The 23,638-nt window shown below is 36.2% G+C and overlaps 1 protein-coding gene across 2 annotated transcripts in view; it reads left to right on the forward strand.

The window, feature by feature from the left end:
• SLC25A21 (solute carrier family 25 member 21) overlaps window positions 1–23,638 on the forward strand; it is a 449,521-nt gene that overhangs the window by 31,357 nt on the left and 394,526 nt on the right. The window lies entirely within an intron of this gene.

A 23,638-nucleotide genomic window follows, 5' to 3' on the forward strand; every position in this document is an offset into this window, starting at 1 on the left:
AACAGTAATCATAACTCATAAAATAAATATTTATTGAGTGCTTTCTGGTTGCCAAGAAGTGCTAGATGGTTATGCCTTCTGGAGCTAATTATTATATGGAAAGTAATAGCATTTGGATACATAATTTTCTGCCTCTTACCTAATCATAATTGTTCTGTTTTGTTTTTTTAAATAATTGCTATACTACCATCAACTGGAATGTAGGAGTTACCCTTGCTTATCCTTCCACCAAAAGACAATCTAACCCAGTGTAGAAACAAGGAAGTCAGAGTATTTCATGTTTATTGCAATTCTTTTTTGACTTGTTTCCTTCATCCTCTCTAGTCACACCATGTTTCCCGGAAAATAAGACCTAGCCGGACAATCAGCTCTAATGCATCTTTTGGAGCAAAAATTACTATAAGACCTGGTCTTATTTTACTACAATATAAGGCTGGGTATAATATCATATAATATGATATGATATGATATGATATGATATGATATGATATGATATGACAACATAATATAATACTGGGCCTTATATTAATTTTTGCTCCAAAAGACGCATTAGAGCTGATTGTCCAGCTAGGTCCTATGCTTGGGGAAACAGGGTATTTGAATTCCAAATCATAGAATTTAGAGGGAGAATGGAACTCAGTGATCGTCTAGTCTACCCACCTTGTTTTACAGTAGCCCAAGGGGATCAAATGATTTTCAGAAAATCATTCAGTTAGCTTGTGGCAGACTAGGCAGGGGCTTCTAGTTAATTCTCGACCTTGGAGAATCTTTTCACAGCTGTTCACATTGACCTAAGTATCACCCTGTTCTGTATGTGACTCTCCAATATTTATGCAATTGCAACCCTCTTATCAGTAGAGTCCTTCCACGGACAAGTAAATTGTCTAATTTCCCAATTTTACAAATTTGGAAACTGACACTGTAAGAAGTTGTGACTTTTCCAAGGTCAAACAGCTTTTTAGTAGTATAACCAGGACAAGCGTGCGGGTGGCCTGACTTCTACCCAGTGTACACCTCTTTCCATTTGATGGCCATTTATCCAGTTCCCATTCACAGTTTACCCATTATTTGCATATCAGTGACATCTGTATGCAAAAAGACCTCAGAAGAGGTCTTACAGATATTTTCAACACTGGAAATCAAACCATCCAGCTTAAGAAAGAAATCATTATAACACAGCTATATGCTCACGAATAGATTTTTATCTTTGCTACAGGTGACAATAATATACTGGGAAAACTGTTTATTATTGTATGTGTCCTGTGGCATAAGCCTTAGGTAGTAATCTCAGGCATGTAGACTTTAAACTGGATCTTCTCTCTCCAGGAATATTAACAGATGTGCTTGAACAAAGGTGATATGAAGCAGGAAATTCTGCTGTTATTCAAGGTCCTAAATCAGTGCCCCATGAAGGAAAAATAAAATGAGAAGGAAGTACTTTAAAAAGGATATTATTTTTTTCTTTCTTTTAAAACCAATACAACTTAATGTGGGCAATTTGGAATATATAGGAAAGCATAATGAAGAAAATTAAAATCACTAGTAACTCCACCACCCAGGGATAATCATGGTTATTTTCATGTATTTCTTTCAAGTCTTTTGTTTGTGTTTATAACTGTATGTATAGGATTCTTATGATAGAGTTTGTAAAATTTCATATTTTTGAATAATGATATTTCTGTCATTTTATGTCATGAGTGTAAACACCACTTTTTAATAAAGGCATTCCACAATTTGTTTAATCAATCCCCTGTTCTTGGATATATTGTTCTTTCCAGTTTTTCACTATTTACAACACATCATTATATTAAATGGGAAATTTTGAGAGTTTAGTCAGAGGGAGTGTCTGGTGGGACACAAAGCATTACGTGGCATGTTGTTTTGCAGCGTGGGTTTTTTCCGGGTTTTTTTGGTTCTTTTAGTTTTAAAAATTGCTCCATAACAAGGAAAATCACATACTTTATTTTCCGTAGGTTTGAACCTTTTTTATCTTTTCAGTTGTATGTGCTTATTTTCATTTAGCTGTTGATGATTGAAACTGAGGAATTAGACGAACAACTAGTCCAAAGCAGGCTCACCAAGCCTGACTCTAGCTCAGCGCCACTCCTTTCTACCTCCTTCCCCTGAGCTCTCCAGATTAAATTAGTCCAAGATGTCACTTGGGACATTTTGCAATAATCTTGAAGTCTTTTCTTTTTCCAAATGCTGCAATTTTTCAGATACTAAAATGCTTTAGAAAGCAACCAATTTACGTTTTTAACATTCTCGCTCATAATATTATATAAGTGATTTCCCATTATCTGTGGATATAGGCCCTAAGGGCTCATAGGGCACATGTTTTACCCCAATATTATTTTCCAGAGAAGCAAGTGTCTAATTGATATTGGATTTTAAATACTGAAGACATAGTAGCAAATTTTTATCAGGTATACCAACCTATATACATCAGTATTCAAATTGTTTTGTAAAAAGAGCAATTTTAAAGTTAGTGACACTTTCATTTACAGTATTTTTTGGGAAACAAATTCTCAGTCACTGGGGGACAGGAAAGCCAATAAAACATTTGGACCACTGTTAGTGATCAGAGCTAGAAGACGGAGGGTGCAGCCCCTCTTTGGTGAAATATTCCCTGATACTAGATGCAAATTGAATTACATTTCCTTTTGATGGACTCTAAATATTGTTTATGATTCAAATGTACTCATTATATATATCCTGTTATTTCTTTACATGTCTCCATTCAAAGCTTCTACATGAGGCTACTCTGATTGTGCACACAATGTGAGTCCCGCCCCTAAAAATGCTCAGTGTGTGTCTCTGTCCACATCCCCCCAAAGCAATCAGTGCCTTGACAGAAGGGACAGGGTTATGGCCATGTTTGTATGCCTCGTGCTTAGCACAGAGCTCCACCACCCTTGTGGTAGCTGTTCATTACTTTCTTTTGAACGAATTAAGAAAAGAATGAGCTACTGTCAAGCCACATTCCTCTCTACTCCCCAGACTGTATTTAGGTGGTTGGTCTCTCCAAGTTAAGAAATCAGTTATGAAAATTTACTTGCACAAGCACCAGTGGACAGATCCATAACTGATTAAACAAATGTACTTCAAAAAAAATTTTAAAGAGTTGTTCTTAACCTAATGTGGCATTTTCCAAAATGTATCCTGGGAACACTAGGTTTGCAAGATGCTCTTAGAAAAAAATATTTCTGGTAAATAAGTTTGGGAAACATGATAAACTACATCCCTCTAATGGAGTTTAGCAAGAAAAATTAGCATTTTAAAGATTTTGAGAAATCGAGCAGTTACCTGATTCTTTATATAAGAGTTTTCCAGATTTATGTGACCACGTCTACTTTTAATTTTCTCTTTGTCTGTCTACCTACCTACCTATTTATTTTTAAGACTAAGCAACATAACATAAGATTTAAAAGCTTGGGCTTTGGAACCAGATATACCTGGATGAAGTCCCAACTTTCCTTTTATTTGTGTAACCTTTAGCAAATAATTGTAAATTGAGGTAATGGCAATATCTATTCCAAAGATTATTATGAGGGTTAAATGACCTAATGTGTGAAAAATGCATATACAATGGTACATGTTATATGTTCAATTAATGTTAGTTGTTATTAGTTTTGTTTACTATTTGCTGTACACCTTGGAAAACTGTGACCCCCCAGAGTGTTTGAGGGGGTGCTGTAGGATTCTCTGACATTGGTTTAGTCTTATTCAGTTATTTCACTGATTATTAATGGATTACTTCTCAAGCCAGATAATTGTTCCTTCTACTGTGCTTCTGTAGTACTTTGTTATTTCATATATTTGTTATTGTTCTCGTATTAATTTTCTGATATCTTTCTGATGGGAAGATTTTAAGGATATTGATGAAATGGAAGATATATTTAAATGGATGACAAAGATGATGAAGGATGTTAGAAGCCATTTCTTATAGGAGGGCGTTTGGTCTGGCAAATAAAACATAATGAAGTATTATACCATGAAAGTTAGATTAGACTTCTGCATTATTCTAAAATTGCATAATTTGGATCTATGGATAGAAGTTACAAAGTGGTTACATAAGTTACATAAGGAAGGACTTGTAAATAATTAGAGGAATTCAACAAGAAAAAAAAATAATTCTTTATCACAAGATACATTCTCAGAAATGTCAGGAAGGAGTTTGATGACCTATTAGGGCAAGGCATCATCCAAATTGTTCCGGAGATAATCAAGATGGTTAAGTTCCTCAAGAAACAAAAACATTCTCATAACAAGAAAGCAAAAGTTCTCATCACAAGAAAAAAACCTGTAACTATGTGGGGTGATGGATGTTAACCTAAAGATTGTGGTAATTGTTTTGTAATACATATATATACCAAATCATTATGTTGTATACCTCAAACTAATACAGTGTTCCATGTCAACTATATCTCAATAAAACAGGGGTGGGAAGGAGGCAAGAAAGAAAAATGTATGGTAGAGCATGATGAGGGAGACAGAAAGAGAAACTATTGTCAGTAGAGATCAGAAATGTTTACTCTTATCTCTGGGGATCAGAGGACACTTGATGAAGAACTTGACTTTTGAGCTCGTTCTTGAAAGAGAAAGGTTGGAGCATGAGATGAGATGGGATCTAAGGAAGGGAGTTGGTTTCTTCATCATGAATTCCCCACTCCTGGTATTTGAGGAAGTCAGCACGTTTTCAGTGAAAACGGATTACATGCTGGGACCCATATATTATAAATGATCATGTGCTTTTCTTGTTCCTTATACATTTCCCTCTACTCATTTGCATTAACAGGCAATTTTATTCCCATTCAATAGGTCAGTGAGATTAGGAACCTTAGATTAATCAATCTCATGTTCATACAACTTACCTCAGGGTAAAAATCATGCCCCATCCTGTAATCAGCTAACGAAGACATGATCTCCTGAATATGGTAAGTATCAGGAAAATCAGGGCTACTCTTCAATAATTTCATGTGCTGCATCTAAGAGCAAGTGCGGTCGTTAAACGTTTTGCCCAGCACAAGTGGTCTGGAGTTCTGAAAAATTTTGAAAGTCACTTTTAAAGGGTGCACCGTCGTCCTTAGTATATGCCCTTTGGGCATTTCCTGAAGTCCCTAAGATTAAAAGGCCTTTGCCATGATATGTTTTGCAAAGAAATTTTTTTTTTGGCTCTTTTATTAGTTTCTTACTATCCTGTCACCATTTATTAGGTTGGTGCAAAAGTAATTGCGGTTCAAAAGACAAATAATTGTAAAAACCGTGATTACTTTTGCACCAACCTAGCAAGTGACTTCAGTTCTGTAACCCCCACCCACACAGCCCTTTCAGTTTTCCCCTTATAAGAGGAAATAACAGAAGGATGAGGCTGGCGGTGCTTATCCCAGTTAGGACAGTGTCACTCTTCAAGGTGCAGTATATATTCATTCTCGCGATTTATATATGGAGAAACTTCTGTGTTGTGTTCTCTTATTGTTACTGCTGGGCCTGCCAGTGGGGATGCTGCCACTTACTAACAATTAGACGAGGGTGTTAGATAAAACAACCCAGCTCCAAATGTTTTCCCTTGACTATGTTTTCCTCCACAACTGAGCCAACATGCCTGGTAATGAATCTTGAGGAATGGCAGGCATTGTAGCATGCAGCGTCTTTTTATTCAAGGGACCAAGGCAAAGTCCTCAGATCTGGCGTTCCTTGTCCTGCAGTCCTGCACCGGTAGATTCACCTGTGTCCTCTGCGTTGCAGAGTTTGGCCGTGTGCTTGGTGTCCTTTGTTTCTAACTCTGGATGAAAGACTGTAAACAGGCATTGCCCTCTTAGAGAACCAACGGCAGTATTGATAAGTATGAAGTAAGTCCTCTTTAGTCATTTAAAAACATCTGTCATTTTTACCTTTTGTAATACATCTTATAACTTTGAAAACATATTCTTTCAAATGACATTAAATGCACGCGAAATATATACTTCTCATTAAAAAGTCGGAAGCCCAAATGTTTGAAACACAGATTACGTAAACTTGGAGTTGGTAGGTGAGGAGATAATTTGCTCCAGTAAACTTTTCTATAAAAAACTCCTAGTTATTAGAGGCAGGGAGAAATTCTCTTAAATCTGATTCATTTCATAGTCAATTTACTTAAAGAACTACTTAATCTTAAGTTTTGAATTATTGAATTTAGGAGGTATAGGAACATTATCATACTATTACATTTTTGTGGTTAAATTTTAATATAATTCTTGTAGTTTTTATGACGTGTGTTCTTCACTTAATAGATTCACAGAAATGTTCCTATCTCATTTTCTCTTTCTCAAGTCTGAACACTGCATCTCGTTTTATCACTCGTGTTGTACGTAAGAGCATTGGTCCTTTATGACTACTGCAGTAAGAGTGAGCGCATCCTCTTTTCCCCCTTGGGTCAGTGGCCTTTCTTGACTATGAACCCCACCTTTAAGGATGTGGGTTTTTTGTGTACCAGCCAGGACAACAGAGCTGTTCTGTCAGTGAGTAACCTGTTCAACAGCTAACAGAAGATAAATTTCCTTGTTCCTTCTAGGCTTCTCTCCTAGATCTCAATAGACCAGGGGGAAAAAAGTGGTTTTGCTAAATAGGGTGAGAATACCTAGGGTGGAACAATGCCTCCCCTGGGCCTCTGATTCCCTCAGGCTGATTCTGAATGTATCCCTCTTTGCTTGGATATGAGAAATGTAGTCATCTATTCGGTTTGGGAACGAGAGATTCCAAATTAGCATTTTTGTTCTTTTGAAAAAGAAAAATTGTTCAAGATGTTAACGATAAAACTAATCTAGTGCTTTAACCTTTATTTTAGTGAAATACATATTGTGACTATTGTCAATTGAGGTTGTGTTGTGTTTCATACAACATGGGTATGACCCCTTAAGTCCTATAAATGTGATACCTAAACGATTCCCTGAGAAACACTCTTCTACTCAGCCTTCCCATTCTACTTACTCATCACCCACTATACTGGAGGCCCCCTATCTCTTCTCTTCAGCTAAATCTTACCCTTAAGAGGAACTAACCCTGGAATCATCATATAATTTATCAAGATTGATACAGTGAAGGAAAGAAACTCTCCAGAAAATGATTGTCATCGTACTGAAGTGCAATGCACAATCAGATCTACATAGTTGATAATACATTGCAAATTTACCTCTCAGCGAGCTATTTGCATTTTAATAGAGTTCAAAGGTTTAAGTTAAAGAAAGCATTCTCATGGTGGATTTTCAGGTATCTGTTACTAGGTAAGAAAACTATTAGATCAGAGAATGAATAAAAGAGCCCTACAATATAGTTCAGTGAATGACTCTGCTTAAATTTAAGGCTGACTTTATTGACTGCCTTAGTCGGCATCTCAATCCTTAAATATCTTTCAACTAAGGAAAATAAATTGGACTATTATCAATAATAGAATGAATAACTTAACTGTATATTTTGTCTTTTCTGGGAGGGGGCAAGCCTCAAAAAAAATTAGTCATTTTGTAGTTTAAAATATTTATTAATTTAATAGAGCATATATACTATCCTTAGTGATTAGACTTTCCTTCCAAAATGACAAACATAAAAATTATGTGTTTGGGGAATTTTGTGTGTCCAATAGCTACTTGTCTTTGCTTTGTTTTCCTGTATTTTTATCCTGAGATTGCTCTTGTATTTCAGCATTTAAGAAGGAGATGGCAGTATTGAGCCTTGGCTCTGACTTGACACTATTTGAAGGAGCTTAAAATTCGTCATCAAGAAGTATCACTTTAGCTAAATTCAATTTCATCTCTAAGGATTTCATTTTGTACCCTTATTCCCCTTTGCAATCCCATATGGAGAATGAAAGGTGTGTTCATGTATGTTATATGAGATCTGTCATACAAAGATACTATTAAGTTACTTATTTCTGCACATCTAAGAACGCTGATTTATGGGACACATAGAAACAACTCGCTTCTAAAATAAAAGGAGGGCCAGCTCTAAAATGCAAAAGCATGTTTACAATGTGCCTGTTTTCCTAAGGTTCTGACAGGAAGAATTAACTTCACATTTCCAGAACACAAAACACTTCACTGAGCCACATCTTATGGTAAATAAACTGCTCTCTGGGAATAAATTTGTCACCATTTCTTTTTTTTTAAGGGCCATAGGCTACTGCAAAGAAAATGACTTTTTCCAGGGCTGATGCCCTGAAAAAAAGTTTAGATGATGAGAGGAATTATTTACTTAGTCTCCATTCACATCCACTGTTTTGCCTGCATTCCAAGTTTCAAAAGGATGATTCATGTACCTTTCAGCTCCATGTAAAAAATTAAATGAGTAACAGTGCCCTTTGTCAATATCAAAAGCAATTTAACAGTGCAATTTTTAGGTTATAAACTATAAGAAAAGTAGAATGCTACCATGTAAAGTTATAGTAAGTTGTTTTTAAAAGTATAAGCCAAGATTAGCAAACAAAGCTTCCATGTCAAAGGATCTGAAACGGCAGTTGGAATGGCACCCAATACTACGTTATGTTTTGAAACGCTGTCCTCCCATGATTAAAATATATAAAAGCACTATTTTAACATGTGAGCTTATGTGGTTTTCTTTGAAATCTGGGCAGTTAAATCACATGCAAAAAGATGTGTAATTGCTTAGTTTGATTATCATTGATAGTGGGATTTTCTTTTGTACCTTAATTTTTATGTTTAAAATTATTGTTGAAATGTTATGTGACAAATAATTTATGGACTTAACTAAGCCAGCAAGCCTATTTGGTTTCCATTATAAGTGAAGGACCCAACAACAACATCTTCATTTCATATTGTTCCGATAAATTTAATGACATTATTTTTTTTGAACCAAAAGGAAATTTCTTCTCAGCTGGATTCTTTCACTGTAGGTTTTAATCGCAAACTTTGAAAATGAGAACATAGCTATTATTTTTTATTAAAAGGATATGTTCTGGTTAGTTTGGAAAGGTCTGCCTAGTAAGGGCTTCCAATAGCATGTCTAAGGGCTTAAAATGTAATGCTGAAGTTACAGTACGTAACATATGCCTTTAGTAACAGTGTATCTTGTGTGTTGTAAGACAGACACGGAAAATGTAGGGGCATGGTAAGGCAGTTCTTACAACTCGCAAAACTCTAAGCAAGAGTAGCTACTTAAAGATTAGCTATTCTTGATAGCACATTGGTCTATACATTCAGTAAAGAGTTCATCCTGTGAGGTGGATAGAAGTGAGAGGTTGTATGTTGTGTGCCATGACACTTGAAACAGTGTCTCAGTTAATGTTTGCTGGTTGATTTAAGTTTTATGACTATCCTTGCTCAATAATTTGAACTTTTCTTCAGGAGCTCATTCTTTAAAAATCCTTTTCAACTTTCTTATCCTTTATGTATAGAATTGTTCTTTTGGACCATTTCTGTTTTACATAAATAAGTCTAAATGTATTTTTATTACATATGTTTTTATATTTTAATTATTAATGTACTTTTTAACTAGAAGAAACACTTGAATCTTTAAATATTGTAGCTAAAGAGCTGAATAATTACAGTTGTAGTATCTGAAGCATTCATTGGTTTTTAGCTCAATTAGAATGTGCTTTAGACTTGCTAGATATGAAATATTATACTGGTATAGAATGAAGCAATTCGTTAGACTTGATGTTTCAGTCATGCTTTAGTTGTCTCACCAATATTTTAACCTCTTAAGTATCTTGAAGCTGAATGCTTTTATCAGCAGGATCTCCTTAACTTGTTTGTCAGCAGCTTGAATACACAAGATATCAAAGTCAAATACTCTCCTAATCCTAGACAGATTTCTAGGAGAAACAACTAGTGTTAGGAAAATGCCATGCACATGAATTGTTAGTGTTTCTACATAAAGTAAATAAGCTCTTTGAGTACTTATGGTAGTACTGAGATGCAGTAATGAAATTTAAAAACTACTGAGTGTTCTCCCTTTCCTACCAGTCATTCCTGTGTCTTCCATGCTGGGGCAGACCTTATACTTTCTCTAGTGATGTGTGATCCTTATGGAAAAAAATTCCTCTTGATGTTTATTCATTCATATGTTCATCAGACTATTCTACACACTAGTAGTGGAGGAGGAGAACTGAGAAGGGGCCTATCCTGTTTTCAATACTCTGTAGCATCAATTCTTGGCAAACGTCAGTGTGGCCTTGGCAGTACTGCCCTCCCAGACCTGTGCTTCATTATGTTGTGTAAGGATCCACCTCTCTTAGCTAGACTTGTCAGGATATAGCCTGAGGGAGAAGACGCCAGAGAGTCTAGGACACTTGGTCTTAAACTCTCCATGATTGAGTGGTCAGGGTACATATATTAGCCAAAGACTTGATGATATGCTGGTATCTGGCCATCCCGCATTTGGGGCAGGATATTATTCTGGATATAAACGGCATTATTTCAATCTTTTTGGAGCCAGAACAATTGTTATCTTCAGCCGAGTGCCTATTGTGTCTAGATATGTACCCGAAAAGAACTCACATGACATAATTTTACTAGAATACCATAGGAACTTGATTTCAATACAAGGGAGAAAGCATCGAGATTTATCTTTTCAGAAAAACAAAAATGAAAGCCAACAATAGCCCCTCCCCAAGAAAATGACATTCTGTTTAAGTTGTCCCACCCTTCCTCAAAGCTACTTCCTTCCATATGCTGCTAATTAGAATACAACTCTATGATATATTGATAATGTGAAATTAAACAGATTGTTTACTCACTCTTAAAAATAGCATGTTTTATTAGAACAACCTCAGAGGGCCATTAAAGAAAATGATTTAAGTATTGCACAGCAACAAATAATAGTGTCTGGTAAAATTGGATTTTTTCTATACTCGAAGTTTCTAATATATTTGGTCTATTTAGAAAACAAATGCATTTAATTGTTTCCATCTCTTAAATATGTCTAGTAAGTTCAGTTTTTAGTTGCTGTACAAATAAATTGGTCCTAGTTGCATTGCTTTCTTTCAAACATCATTTCAAATTAGGGCTTAATGTGGTTTGAACATTTTGCCAGAATAGTCATCCTACTTTTGTCTGAGGGTGGTTGATTACATCTATCTTTTCCAGCTTACAAATGCCAATATATTTAGAAGAATGCAAACCCAACCCTGAAAACAATTGTCATCACACGTTGATTGTAACTATGTTTTATTGTGGTATGTAGGAGGAAAAGCAAACAATTAAAAGTCTGAAGAAAAATGGAATGTCAAGACATGCTAAACATTTTTATTACATCACCATGTTTAACCTAGTTTTCTACTACTTTTGATGCTTAATTACCTGGATTATTAAAATATATAAATATCTTTTTCACGTTAGACTAAAAAATGGCTCTCAATATCTTAGTAGCAAATATCAAACATAAAATGAATGGAAGAGAAAAATTTAGCAGTAGTTCAAAGCATAAGTTTTAATAATTATACATGGTATTCTCCAAATAACTAGAGAAAAGTTTCTGAGGAAAGAAGGCAATCTCAGTGATAAAGTGTGATTGGTTTGTACCTACGTATATTCTGTATTCTGTGTCTGTATTTGCCCAGTTTGTGTATACAATCTTTGTGATCTTCTCTGCCACTCTCTATTTTATTGTCATGATATTAAAAAGACTATGAGTAGAAATACTTAATTCAATCCCTCTCAACAAAATGGTAAGGTAGAGATGTTTGTGTAATAGGACAAAAGGTGTATTTTTAAGTTCCATGTATTAGGAAACTAGTAAGCAGCCATAGCTAACATTTAAGTATAGTGAATGATTTCAGCCTCCTGCAGCAATTTCTTTTGGCTGGTTGAAATCTGACCTACCTGAAGTGTGTGTGGAAATCCTCAGAATCACTTTATGAAGCTTTCTTAGAGTGACGTGACACTAAGAACTGAGCTAGAGTTAAGGCTCCCTGGGGATTTTAGCTCTCATAACATCAAAGCAGAGGCACATATTGGGTGTTGTCTCTTTGCATCTATCCCTATATTTTTGTTTCCATTTTTTAATCAGTAATAAGGTAGAAGGAACTTATGTTAATTAGAGTGCAATCTAAGCTGCTGTAACAAAGAGACTCTAAAATACAGTGACTCAAAAAGGAAAGAAGGCGTATAGGTGTTTCTGTTTTATAAGTTCAAGGAATATAGGTTACTTTTATTTTCCTGGAACATGATCCCCACATGCACAGTGAAACTTGGATTGCCACCACTGTGTCCTTGTCCCAGCCTGCATTCGTGGTGGTAGGGTCATAAGTAGGGATGGGAAGCAACTTTCTTCAGAAAGATATGACCTGAAATTGCTTATACCACTTCCTTTCACATCCCATTGGCTGGAACTCGGTCATATGGCCACACTAGCTGGAAAGGAGTCTGGGAAGTGTATTTGGGGATAGGCAATTATGTGTCCCACTGAAAGTAAGTAGTTATGGTGGGATCGTTCTATTGCCAAAAGGAAGGAAGAGGAGAATGAATACTGAAGGACAATTACTTCTCTGCACCAAAGCAGTCTCTGACTGACAATTGTGATCATCTCTAATTCCAATTTCTGATTTTCTTTATTTCCTCTACCCTTTTCTCTTCTTTCTCCCCCTCCTCTCTTATTCTTCTTTGCTTATTGCTTCCACTACCTTATTCTATACTATAGTAATGACAATGCTATTAATAATAGCTCAAATAGATAGTGTTCACCAGTGGCCCATGCCCTACAAAGGAATGTGTAGTATTCTTCTGGACCTCAAACTTTAGGTTAATTTTCTTATTCTGCAGAATATATTGCCCTTATCACCTTTATTTCCTTCTGGAAATGTGAAGTATAGGGAAGGCAGGGAGGGAAGGAGAGGAAAAGAGAGAAAAAGGGATAGGGAAGGGGGAGAGAGAGAAGAAAAAAAGAAAGAAAATAAAGGAAATGAAATGAGAATATTATAAGCTTTATGAGGACAGGGATTTTTGTTTGTATTGTTCACAGCTATATTTCCAACATCTAGAATATTGTCCAGCACATTGCTGGATTGCTGGTGCTCAAATAATATTTGTTAAATGAATGAATTAAATGAATTTATTTTTCTATCACACCATTTGTCCTCAAGTTTGTTTCAAATTTTCAGCTCATCAAGCATACTAGTTTTCCATTAGAAAAATCTTTCCTGAATACCAATAGTAGGAATTTGTCATCTGCAAATTCAGCTTAGTATTGTCTCAAACTGCCATTTAATAACAGAGTTAATTTTGTATTACTTTGGATTTTGTCTTTGAATAAGATTATAATTGGTTGTATTCCTAAGGGATGTTTGACATAGAATTACATACAAGGCAAAAATATATAGGAGGCAATCTATACCTTAAACATAATTTGGTTTTCTGGGGAGAGTGAATTGATACAGATAATATGAAACTCATTACAAGAAAATTATTCTTTTTAATTGACTCTATTATTTGACTGCTTTGGCTTTTCAAACCAGAAATGAGTGACAGCAAGAGAAAAGGGATTCTCTAAAGCAAGGCCCCCAGTAGCCAGAATCTAGAACCACTGAGAGATGGCTATCCATTTCTTCCCTCTATCTTTCTCTTAAACTCTTTTCCAGAGCCCCAGACAACTCATGATCAGTTTTTGAAAACTAATATCTATTTTATTTATTTTCTTTGTCATTCACATGGAGTCACAGAGGGGCCTTAGAGATTCTAAAGCTTAGTGGCTTGTAATCTGAATTGGGGGGTAGACAAGAAGGCAATTGGTGAAGCTTGGGATTCATGCACTCTTTTCAATCAGAGCTGGTTCACTTTTATCATTTAACAGGTTGAGTTCATTAGTAAATTTTGTTGCAGTAAAGGGATCTTGTTGTAACAAAGTTTGGAAAACTTCCATTGAGCCCAACTTCCTTAATTAATAGATTAAAACACTGACAGAGAGAAGTAATTTTTCAAAAATTTCAAAGGTTGAGCCAGGTCCAGAATTTCTATCTCCTTACTCCTGGGCTGGATATCTTCCGACTACACTGTGCATGCACTGGTTTATCTTAGTAACTTGTTCAAAAAGTGAACAGTTTTGTTTTTCTGGAATTACATAGTGAAGTTTAGCATAAAATAGGAAAATTAGCTTTTCCAATAGTTTATAGTCTCTTAAAAAGCAAGTAACATGTATGGTAAGTGTTGGTTCAAACAGGCTGTTGCTCCATTGTGTGAATTATCAATTATCGATAAAGAGTTGTTTGGGCATGAAATATTTTCATTGCCATTGATTTAACTGACAATGATTTAGAACAATATAGTAGGTTCCTTTACATAATCGAATCATGGTGCTGGGGATGTTGAGTGGGTGGAGTTGACCCTGGCTAAGCACAGGGGCTGGCCTGGAGAGAAATGGGTTAGGTCCCTTTCTCCTGAATTAAAAAAAAAAATTATTAAAAATATAGTTAGCATACAATGTTATATTAGTTTCAGATGTACACAATAGTTATTCAACATTTATATACCTAATGAAGTGATCACCATGATAAGTCCAGCAACCATCTGACAGCGTTCCACACCATCATAATATTACTGACTGTATTCCATATATTATGTATTACATCACCGTGATTTATTTGTTTTATACCTGAAAATTTAGACCACTTATTGCCCTTCATCTTCCCCCTCCTTTTAATTTTTTCATTACATTTGATATTCAATATTATGTTATATTAATTTCAATTGTACAGCATATGTTTAGACATTTATATAATTTAAGAAGTGACATTTACATAATTTAAGAAGTGACTAGTCTAGTACACACCTGGCACTATATGTAGTTATTACCATTCTATTGACTATATTCCCTATGCTGTATTTTACATCTCCATGATTATTTTGTTACTACCAATTTGTATATTTTAATCCCTTCACCTTTTTCACCCTGCCCCCTAACCCCCTCCCATCTACACCCTGATAAGTGTAGTACCCACCTGACACCATATGTAGTAATTACAATATTATTGACTATAATCCTTATGATATACCTTACATCCCCATTACTACTTTGGAACAACAAATTTGTACTCCTTAATCCTTCCCATTTTTCACCCACCACCCCAACTCCTCTCCCATCTGGCAACCATCAAAATGTTCTCTGTATCTATGAGTCTGTTTCTGTTTTGTTTGTTTATTTTGTTCTTTAGATTCCACATATAAGCGAAATCACATTGCATTTGTCTTTCTCTGTCTGACATGCTCCACTCAGCAGAATAACCTCCAGGTCCATCCACGCAGTACAAATGACAAGAACCCATTCCCTTCCCTGGTTGAGCAATATTCCACTGTATATGTGTACCACCTACTCTTTATCCATTCATCCATCGATGGATACCTAGGCTGCCTACACATCTTGGCCATTGAAAACAATGCTGCAGTGAACATGTGGATACACACATCCCCTCAAAGTAGCATTTTGGGTTTCTTCAGATAAATACCCATAAGTGGGATTACTGGGTCCTTCTTTGTTTCCTCTTATAGCCTTTATTTTAAAGTCTATTTTGTCTGGTATAAGTATTGCTACCCCAGATTTTTTTGTTTCGTTTGGTTTTGTTTCCATTTTCATGAAATAACTTTTTCCATCCCTTTACTTTCATACTGTGTGTGTCTTTGAGTCTGAAATGAGTCTCTTGTAGGCAGCATATGTATGAGTTTTGTTTTCTTATCTATTCAACCACCCTATGTTTTTGATCGGAGCTTTTAACCATTTACATTGAAAGCAATTGTTGACAGATATGTAGTTATTGCCATTTTATTATTCATATTTTTTATCTCTTTTGTTTTCCCTGTCTTAAGTTCCTCTAAGATTCCTTGTAATACTGGTTTGATGCTGATGAACTGCTTTAGCTTTTTCTTGTCTGGGAAGCTCTGTATCTGTCCTTTGATTTTAAATGATAGCCTTGCTGGCTAGAATACCCTGGGACCATGTTGAATTTTTTGATCAATCCCTTCTGGCCTGCTGAGTTTCTGTTGAGAAATCAGCTGAGAGTCTTATGGGAACTCCCTTGTAGGTATCCAACTGCTTTTCTCTTGCTGCTTTTAGGATTCTCTCTTTGTCTTTAACCTTTGGTATTTTAATTATGATGTGTCTTGGTGTGGGTCTGTTTGGGTTCATTTTTTGGGGCGACTGTCTGCACTTCCTGGGCTTGTGTGTTTATTTCCTTCACCAGGTTAGGATATTTTTCAGTCATTATTTCTTCAAATAGATTCTCAACCCCTTGCTTTCAGTTTTTCCTTCTGGTACCCCTATGATACGAATGTTGTTACTCTTGCTGTTGTCCCAAAGGTCTCTTAAACTGTCCTCAATTTTTATATTGTTTTTTCTTTTTTATGTTCCGATTGGGTGTTTTCTGCTACCTTATCTTCCAAATCACTGATTTGATCCTCTGCTTTATTTAGTCTGCTGGTGATTCCTTCTAGTGCATTCTTCATTTCAGTTATTGTATTCTTCACGTCTGACTAGTTCTTTTTTATGGTTTCTATGTCCTTTTTTATGCTTGCTATCTCTTTGTTGAAGTTCTCACTAAGTTCCTTGAGCATCTTTATATTCATTGTTTTGAACTCTGTACCTGGTAGGTTGCTTGCCTCCATTTTGTTTAGTTTTTTTCTGAAGTTTTCTCCTGTTCCTTCATTTGGGACATATTTCTTTGTTTCCTCATTTTGGCTGCCTCTCTGTGTTTGTTTCTATGTATTAGCTAGGGCTGCTATGTCTCCCAATCTTGCTGGATGGTCTTATGTAGTGAGTATCCTGAGGGGCTCAGTGGCCCCTCCAAGGTCACCTGAACCAGGTGCTCCAGGAGTGTTCCTTGTGTGGGTTGTGTGTGCCCTCCTGTTATAGTTGAGCCTTGATTGCTATTGGCATGTCAGTGGGTGGTATTGACCCTCAGGCTGACTGGCTGTGGGGTTTGGCCATGTCCCCAGCTCATGGACTGCTGTGGGGCGGGGGGCCTTACCCCACAGAGTGGAATTTGCCCCAGCAGGCTCTGGTGCCTATTGAGACGACCCTTCGTGTGTGCCACTTGTGGGGCTAATTGGATGTTGCTCTGCTGTCGTCTGCAGCTAACCTCCAAGTATTTTGCTTCTGGGGTCTCTTGGAAGGAGCCCTGGTGATGGCTTACATCAGCCACTGCCTGTGACTTTCTGGGGAGTACCTTCTGGGATCAACAAAGAGATCCGCAGTCAGTTTCTGCCTGTGCTATACTTGGGGGCATGTGGGAGAGGCCACGCTCTGAACCGAGGATGGCTGCCACTAGTACTGGGTCTGGGGTAGCTCTGCAAAAAGCCAGGACTCTCAGAGGCATGCTGCCACCTGCCAGCTCCCGTAAGGGTTAGCTGCTGATAAAGCCTCCTATGGTAAACAAGTTGGGTGAGGCAGGGTCTCAGTGAGTCAACAGGGTGGAACAGCTGAGCTCACCAAGCCAATCAGATTCAGATTTGGCCTGTAGGGGTGGGCTCAACACAGGAAAGATGGCACCCACCTTCAGGCTGCAGGGGAGAAGGGCCCCACATAGAGAAAATGGGGATTGTCTCTCCAGTCCTTGCCCTGGAGTTACACAAATGAATCTCTCCCCATATGTTTCCGATGCCTTCAGAGTCATTATTCCTCTGCCAGAACTCAGGGTGAGTGCCTGCATGGGCCCTTTAAGAGGATGTCTGGGTTTCCCCCAGCCTTCCATCCCACCTGGATAGTCGGAATCCCCACTGTTTTTCACAGCCAGGAGTTGAGGGGGCTCATCTTCCCAGCACCAGTTCTCTGGGCTGGGGAGCCTGGTGTGGGGAGCTGCGATCCCTTGTTCCTTTTGGGGAACCTCTGTGGCAGAGATATCTCTCCTGATTTTCAACTGCCCATTTCATGTGTCTGCCTCTCCTACAAGTCTTGACATGGCTTCTTTATATCCTTAGTTATAAAACTTCTGTGCAGCTAGACTTCAGATGGTTCTCAGGCTGAGTGTTCTATAATTTAGTTATAATTTTGATGTGTTCATGGGATGAGGCAAGCACAACATGTATCTACTCCGCCATTTTGAATCTCCTCTCCTGCATTTTTCAACCCAAGTAGGGGGTGCCTTCCTTACATCTTTATCATAACTTCTGTCTGTACATGTTGTGTTTTTGGTTCTGAGAAATAACAGATGAAGATTCCCTCATATTTAGAAGAGCCCGTGTATGCCTTATTTCAACTGGACATGCTTAATACTCCAGAATTCAGTGATAATCACCTGTTCTCTGTAAGCCTATTAGGTAATTTTGGTAAATGTGAAAGTTGCCTTCATCCTGCTATTTAGTATCTTATTTTGCATTTAATAATGAAACAAATTCTCTAGAGACTAGTTTTCAGGCTAACTAATGCCTTTGCAAACCAATATAACCTCTTAACATAAAACATAAGTAATAGAAGTTCACAGGAAATGAGCTCTTGGATTCCCTAGAGTATGGTTAGAAAGTCTGAAGTAGTGTTCACAAACTATTGTTTTACAGCAATTATTCGGTTTTGTTTTTTTTCACAAGTATTGAAACTTTCTTCATAAAAAGCACAGGTCAACTTAAAGTCAGAAGCTTTAGTTCTTGGAATACTATGATGTTATAAATATACTCATAAAATATTTTTAATAATAGTACTGTAATAGTTTACATTCATTATATAGATTTAAGCTATTTTGGTTTTAGACATGCAATATTAATAATTTTCACATCTCTGAGAAATCTTACTGGCAAAATATTCATTCAATTTCTGTTTTTATTTTCTTTCTTAAAGACCTCAGATAATCAATAAAGAAGAATGTCAACTATACTATATGGCAGTTTTGCAATGTGAAAAGTTGTGAAGGACTGAAGGTATAATCTCTACCATTATTTCTCATTCTGAGAGATGCCTCAGGAACCATGACAAAATACAGGCCTATAAAAATCAAGTGACTTGCTTTCTCTTGGGCAGTTAATTAGAAGTAGACTTAGGCTAGCACATGGGTCTCCTGACTGTACGACATCATTTACTTTCACAACCATTCTTTATGATAGGTAAAGATAAAATGATTTTTTCAAAAAGCCAAAATTGCCTTTATGTATCTTGTCTTTGTATTTCACATTCTAGTGACTAATAGATCAAATTTCACTGGAAATTAGGGAATATCACAAATCTGGCACTTATGTTTTTAGATACCAAAGGTTTTCTCCCTCCCTCCTTTCTTCCCTCTTGTTCTCCCCTTTCTTCCTCTCTTCTTTTGTCCTTTCTTTTTCTGTTTGACCAAAGATTTATTGCTTAATTGAAGCAGAGTTAGTTGTTATGTGATTTTTCTCCCCACAGCAAAATAGAATCATTCACACCATCAAAATCTTTATTTGTGTCTCAGTCTGAAGCATTTATTAAGCTCTCCTCATTCACATAATATATTGTGATCTACAAAGCTGTGAATTTTATGGGGATAAACTGATTGAAACTTCTCAATTTATAAGTGAGGAAAATGTGACCCAAACTCTGCTTTTGCAAAGTGGGATGAATTCTAAAACAATAAATAAATAAACACAATGAATATACTTGTATGTCTTCTCTTATTTTCAATAAAAAAGATGAGTAAATTTAGTGAGATGATAAATTAAAGAGGAATAAAGGAAGTGCTAGATGTGATGAAATGGCCAATGTGTCAGAAATTAGATTGTGGGGGTAGTGAATGGATGGAGATAGAGAACAAAAAGTTGAACACTGAAGATATAATATCTTTATCCATTCTAGATGGTCTTCCTTTTATTATCATGAATTTCCAGACCAAAAAGTGAGAACACAAAGGGATTCACACACACACACACACACACACACACACACACACACACACACACCATGATAGAGCTCATATCTTTTAATCCCCTATATGTAGGTGATTTTCTGAATTTATGTAGATGCTTTTCTGAATTTTGATTCATTGCTATAGCAGCAAGTTCTCAGTATACTTTCTCTTTTGTAAAATGAATCTACAGCTTTTCTTTCTGATGAATAACTTAGCCATAGAAGACTTTTAAACTGTATGTTTAATAGTAAAGCAGTTAATTTTTTTGTTCTGCTCATTTTTCTTGCTTATGTGGAAATAATGAGTCAACCATAAAGTGGATGTTATATAATGAAATTAGCAAAGGTTCATTTTCAATTTCTTGATGTAGTTGCTGGTTCAGTAATAATGGTTAAGAGTGACTTCATGGTTTGTTTGTTTGTAGTCTATCCTGACACCAAGGTTTGTATCATAAATATTTGTTTTTTAAGAAGAAAAAAGGCATTACACACTCAAAGGCAATGAGTCCATTAACAAATTTAAAGCATCTACCTTCATACACTGCACGTGATGGCAGTTCAGCAGTTACAGCCATCTGAGATTCGTGACATATCATCTTGGGAAGCAGAAAGAGAGCAAATATTAGCATTCCCATTTTACATATATTGAAATCATGGATAACAAAGCTTAAGAGGCTCTCCCATGGTAGTAAAATAGAGCCTTTCTAAGAGGTTGACGCTATAATTTATGCCCAAGCTTAGACACTATTGAGAGTGACAAGGGCTACTATTAATAATTATACTTGGACGATAGGTATGAACTTGGACTTTCCCAGGGAAACAAACCTGTTGTCACTTTTACTAGGATCAACAACTGATTCTTACATATTTCCATTTCTCTCTGGTTCTCAGACTTCCCCTGTGTTCTTACTAAGTATGTACAGATACATATAGTAGTTATGGCTCGGTTTGAATCCTGGAAAGTTCAGTTATTTCCTTTGAGCTCTTGGGCACACCTCAAGAACCTTAACCTCTCTGCTTCGGTTTCTTTCTCAGTGAAATGGGGATGATCATCATATTAGTACTTACATTATGAGGATATTTTATGACTTGTGTAAAATTCCTGGAATAGTAGCTAGCACTTAGTAGGCACTGTATATATTTCATAAATAAAAAATATGAATGTTGACCCTGATAACCACTTTTTAAAATTATTATTGTTATTTATTTATTTATTTTTCACAGGACTTTATTGGGGAACAGTGTGTACTTCCAGGCCTTTTTTCCAAGTCAAGTTGTTGTCCTTTCAGTCTTAGTTGTGGAGGGTGCAGCTCAGCTCCAGGTCCAGTTGCCGTTTCTAGTGGCAGGGCACGCAGCCCACCATGCCTTGCGGGACTCGAGGAATTGAACTGGCAACCTTGTGGTTGAGAGTTCGTGCTCCAACCAACTGAGCCATCTGGGAGGCAGCTCAGCTCAAGGTGCCGTGTTCAATCTTAGTTGCAGGGAGTGGAGCCCACCATCCCTTGCAGGACTCAGAGTTGAACCGGCAACCTTGTGGTTGAGAGCCCACTGGCCCATGTGGGAATCGAACAGGCAGCCTTCAGAGTTAGGAGCATGGAGCTCTAACCGCCTGAGCCATGGGGCCGGCCCATAACCACTTTTTTTTGAAGGAAAAGTTAGAAGCTATTTAGCTAAGAACATTCGTATTGTTGCCGGAGCACATTTCTGAATCAAATCTTTAATATTGTCTACTTTGTACTTGGAATATCTATGCCTGAAATTACAAACATCTGTGCTCATGCTGTTGGGTGACACAATCTGATTATTGTTTTAGTATGTAGCACTATTAACATGTTAATAGTGCTACATGTATGTTAATAGTGCTACATAACGCTACCGAGATAGTTTTAGCAAGCTAATTGTCATCTGGGATTTTGGATTTGTGAAGAAATGGAACTTCATAATAATCTACCATTTTCTGAATTCTAGTAGTAGAATTCTATTAATTCTGTTCTATTCTACCGATAGACCTTTATGTCTTTATAATACATACTTAGTGTTACACTTGAGATCATTTGGTTTCTTCATTTTAATAACTCAGGATATCAGGGTTTTTCTTTTGGAATAGATAGATTTGACTTTTCCCCACGCTGACTTTCCTATTTAAAAAAAAAAAAAATTAAAAATTAAATTTTAAAGTGCAGTCTGAGATGGGAAACATTGAAAAAGGTATTTTCCCCTATAGTTTGCATTGTGGTGATTTGGCCCTGAGAAAAAAGGCCCACATCTCTGGCCCCCTTGGACATGTGGGGCTTCTGTTTGGTATCAGGATTGGCCACCCCGCTCCCTTTTAGCCCTTTCGGCTAGCACCTTTTCAGTCAGGCCTCCTCTGTCTAAAGTCATTGCTGATTTGATGTCCAGTACTCAGAAATGTTCATTATTTTATTTGATGCATGAATGATTCTAAATCTCTTCCTTATGCTTCAGAGTTTGGCTTTACTCTCCATTATTTGGCTAAAATGGTATGCAGTTCTGAATTTTTCATTTGATCCCTTTTCTATCTCCTGCCTTAAATTACCACCCTTCCTAACATTTCCCCAACCTTCCCAGAGGTAACAGTGCCTTAGGTAGGGCAGGTAAAGGAGCAGGAAATACTAGGGAGTTGGGCAAAGTCCTAGAAGAAAGAGCCTAGAAGAAATGTTTTTAAAAATTTTTAAACAAACAAAATTTATAAAAGTAAATTTTCCAGTTCTAACTTCTGTAATCCATACATATACTAAACTTATGTTGTTTCCCAATAGTTTAATATTTAAACATTTCTTTTAAATTTTGTCAATTATTTTTATGTTTGTTATCTCATTTGATACATTATAATACTTGTGAAACAGATATTCTCATTGTCCCATTTTATAGATGAGGAAACTGAAATGTGAGGCAATTTACAGAGGGCATTTAAAACAGTCAATAAAATTAAAAACTGATAGTATTAATAATAAAGAAGAAACTAAAAATCACCCATAGTTCATTTCATAACCCAAATGTAACCACTGTTAGACATTTTAGTGCATTTTCTTATTTTGCTTTTTCTTTACATATATGGATGTTTGTATAAACATATTTAATGCATAATTTAACATAATTAAATTCATTTCTGTATTCTGCTTTTAAAAGTTATTATATGGCGATGTCACTTAAAAATCTTTGCAAATCATCATTTAAAATCCGTTTCACAACTATAAAGTTTATTAGACCATTCTCCTCTCATTGAACATTTACTTTTTTCAAAATTTTAATAATTAAAAATAACATTATAATGAATGGCTTTGCATGTGAATAGTTTCCATTTACCGAGTTATGACATTTTAATAGATATCAAAGGTTTTTAATGCATAGGGTAGTATCCTCACCCACTGGCATCTCTTGTGATAAATTATTTTCATTATTAACATTGGAACATTGGCCAAGATTCGGGGTATATTCTGCAGCCATCGAACAGTGAACAGTCTGACTTTTAAAGAGCGTGAGTTTATGACCTTAGCCTCATCAACATTTTTGTGTTTACACAGGGTCAGACAAGCAGACTTAGAAGAAACAAGAAAGGAAAAAAATAAAAATGTAGAATTTAAGTAGTAGAAATTTTAGAGGTGTAAAACAAGACCTATATCTGTGTTGGGAGAAATTACGAAGTGCGAGAGTACCTGGTCAATGAATAATTGTGCTTTGTATAAAAACCCGTTGAGTCTAGGCATTTTTAGATAGCATTAATATATTACTTCATCATACACCATAAAAGCCTTTCACAAAGATAGTATGTTTGTGAAATAATCATATTTTAGATAATTTCACTAAATTTCTTACTTTATAATGGCTAATTAAGTTGGTTAGCAGT

The sequence above is a fragment of the Rhinolophus sinicus genome, chromosome 3 (genome assembly GCF_057876585.1).
Source record: "Rhinolophus sinicus isolate RSI-liver-muscle chromosome 3, RSI-T2T, whole genome shotgun sequence".
Classification (NCBI taxonomy): Eukaryota; Metazoa; Chordata; class Mammalia; order Chiroptera; family Rhinolophidae; genus Rhinolophus; species Rhinolophus sinicus.